Consider the following 3,370-nt stretch of genomic DNA (forward strand, 5'->3'; position numbering starts at 1 on the left):
GAGTTGTCTTAACCAAAGAGGGAAAAAGACCCAAGAAAATGGAAGAAAAGAAGGTTGAGCGGGTTGGCTAAAGGCGGAAAGGACAGGAACACCAATCCATCTTTCATGGTAATGGGGTTAGGAGGGTCCTCGCACAAGCATCCTTACGCCCCAAGAAAATGTTGTCATCCTAATTAAGTTCCTTTTGTCAACAATCAGGGTTGGAACAATACAAATAACACAAGGTTTTAAAACATGCCAAATAATGACAAGTGAATGAAGACATACCAATATTATTTAATTTTAACATATACCTATTGTCGTAACCTTACATCCAAATAGATCCCAAAAGAAAAATATCGGATGATATTATATATTATATATAACAAATACAATGAGACGATGAAAGATGTTGCCGATCTATTGTTATAAATATTATTCTATTAAGATCGATTGTCATTTACCAACCATTCATGGGGACAGGTTTTCCAAGAGCAAGTAATGGAACCTTTCTGTGATTAGCGAGACCAAAAGTTTCATTCATATCTACGTCCTTCGGTTTTACACCCTGTGGCAGCGACCAATCAAATCTTGATAAAACAGTAGCCAACACCTTCTCATTAATAGCCATGGCAAATACCCTTCCAGGGCAACCCCTTCTTCCAGCTCCAAACGTAAGCAACTCGAAATTATGCCTTACGAAATCAATAGACGACTCCAAGAACCTCTCTGGTAGAAACACTTCGGCTTTTTCCCACACTTTAGGATCCCTCATAATTGCATAAACGTTCACGTATACCCTTGTTCCTTCTGCAATATCATACCCCATCACATTAACATCATGTCGTGCGACTCTTGGTGGTAGAATCGGAAGGGGAGGATGGAGGCGGGTGGTTTCCATGATCACGGCTTTAAGATAAATCATCTTGTCAAGATCTTCGTCAGTTATCTCTTCTTTTCCATGAAGAATGCTCCTTACCTCATCTTGGACTTTCTTCAAGTTATCCGGATGTAACAGAAGCTCAGTCATCGCCCATTCAAGTACCGAAGATGATGTATCTGTTCCAGCGACATATGCGTCCAAGAGTAGTGCCTTGATGACATCTGCATCGATGGTGATGCCGATAATATCTTCCTTCTGAACCTTGAGTAGTCCTTCAATGAACGTTTCCACACCATCTTCAGAAATTTTTTCAGAGTTATTGCGTACCTTTATTATGGTCTCATCGACCACGCCTTGTAGAAACTCGTCGAAATCTACAGCGACTCTATCAACTTTAGCACTGAGACCTCTAAGACGATCAACCACCGCAAGCTGAGGAATAGAGTCCTCAAAATAAAAGCTACCCAACACCTCCGAGAACTCTTGCAACACCTTCTTGAACTTCCTCCCAATCTCCCCTTCGTTATACGTCCTCCCAAACGTCGCCATGCATGTCACGTCGTTTGTAAGCGAGCTAAACAAGTCGCTCAAGTCTGCCGGCTTGTTAGATAAGAAACACTGGGTTATCTTATCTACGCAATCGGCAATTACCTTTTCTCTCAATCCATTATAAGTTTGAACCTTTTTGTTACTTAGAAGCTGAAGCGTTAGAATGCTTTTCGCTTGCCTCCAGTATTCTCCATAAGGAGCGACTGTTATCTCCTTGAGATTGTAAGAGATAGCTCTGAACATTCTTGTGTTAGGCCTACTTGCAAATGCTATATCATGAGTTTTCATGATCTCGCGAGCTGCTTCTGTTGATGAGACCACAAGGCTTGGGACTGAGCCGATGTGAAGGAGCATGAGCGAGTCACCATAACGTCTGGCCAGAGATAGAAAGGAGTGGTGGACGCTTGCACCTAGCTGGTGGAGGTTACCGATGACCGGCAGTTTTGGTGGTGATGGTGGTAGTTTCTTGGTGGTGGATGATGATGAAGAATTGTACCATTTGTAGAACACGAAAAAAGCACCAAGAAACAACGTCAAACTGTAGATCGACACTTGTGCTATGAAACTCCACATTTTGTGTAAGTGTCGCAGGAGAGTGAATTCAATGATACGTGGATGTTTGTGTTGAAGGTGAACATGTTACATTGTCTACTTATAATCAGTGTGTTAAACAAACAGCCTGCCATCAATGACCAATACGAAATATATCAAAAAGAATAGACGATGATTTTGAATTTGACTAAAAAAACCTTTGAGAAAATTTGGCGGATACTTTGATGTATTGACTTTGATTATATATTACGGATGATGGTAGAAAGAAACTCACTGGCGGATGGATTTTTGTGTTAAAGTGACTATTTGCGCCGTCTAGTTATAATAAAAGCCTTTTAATAATTGAACGCCATCAACGACCGACGGTACAGCCACATGATTAAAATAATAATAATGGAAGAAATGTCATTACTATTATCAATTCTGAATTTCTTTGATAAAAAAAATAGAAGAAGAACTGAGAAATAAAAGTGGTAACTGGTAATTGTTCTTGGACGTAAATTTGTGTTATTTATTGTGGAGTATAAGGTGTAAACTACTTTGTTAATAAGGTAGTGCTCCTGTCAATTAAGAAGCTGGTAGGGGTTTCCGTTATTCTTTTTGAGTATCATAAATTAACTATCAACCTATTTTTTTTAATACCCAATTAAACGACGATACCTTAATTTAATGATATCTAAGTATATTATAATGATATATTTTATCATTTAATTGGGTAAAACGATTTATACATAATAAGGAGGATATTTAATTTTCTCGTTGAATAAAAATATCCCAGATGATAAAATGATATTTAAAAAAGGCATTTGTTTTAGATTATTTTATATAAAAAAAGTAATAAATTCATAAGTTACATTTTGGTATATGAAAAATTATGTTTATGTGTAATGAGAAAATAATTTATCAAATATTTTTTAAATAAATTACTAAGTAAGGAGAAAGTAATTTTTTAAAAACTTATTATTTAAACTAAACAAATGCTTATGAAATCTTTAAATTCAAACACTTAAAACTTCTCATTAACCATGTCAAAATTGAAACATATAAGTCAATAATTACTTTCAAATAAGCAAATTGCTTTTACGAAGGAGTTTAAAAAGTTGTACGTAAGGATGAGCATCGGGTCCGAATATCCACATTTGGAACTGGAATCTATACGTAATCAGTAATTCTAAAACTGAAATCGATATGATGTACCAAACCATTAATTAATTAAATATCTTTTTATATACTAGACTAATTATGCAATGTGTGCCAATTATATATATATATATATATATATATATATATATATATATATATATATATATATATATATATATATATATATATATATATATATATATATATATATATATATATATATATATCTCGAGAATTCATTTATGTTCTGCAACAATTTATAAT

General features: G+C 35.1%; 1 pseudogene; it reads right to left on the bottom strand.

Moving 5' to 3' along the window:
• Positions 1–320: 320 nt before the first annotated feature.
• LOC145011166 (cytochrome P450 736A117 pseudogene) lies at positions 321–2,052 on the bottom strand (annotated as a pseudogene).
• Between the last annotated feature and the right edge of the window lie 1,318 nt (positions 2,053–3,370).

The sequence above is a fragment of the Lactuca saligna genome, chromosome 8, assembly GCF_052625555.1.
Source record: "Lactuca saligna cultivar CGN05327 chromosome 8, ASM5262555v1, whole genome shotgun sequence".
In the NCBI taxonomy this organism is placed as follows: domain Eukaryota; kingdom Viridiplantae; phylum Streptophyta; class Magnoliopsida; order Asterales; family Asteraceae; genus Lactuca; species Lactuca saligna.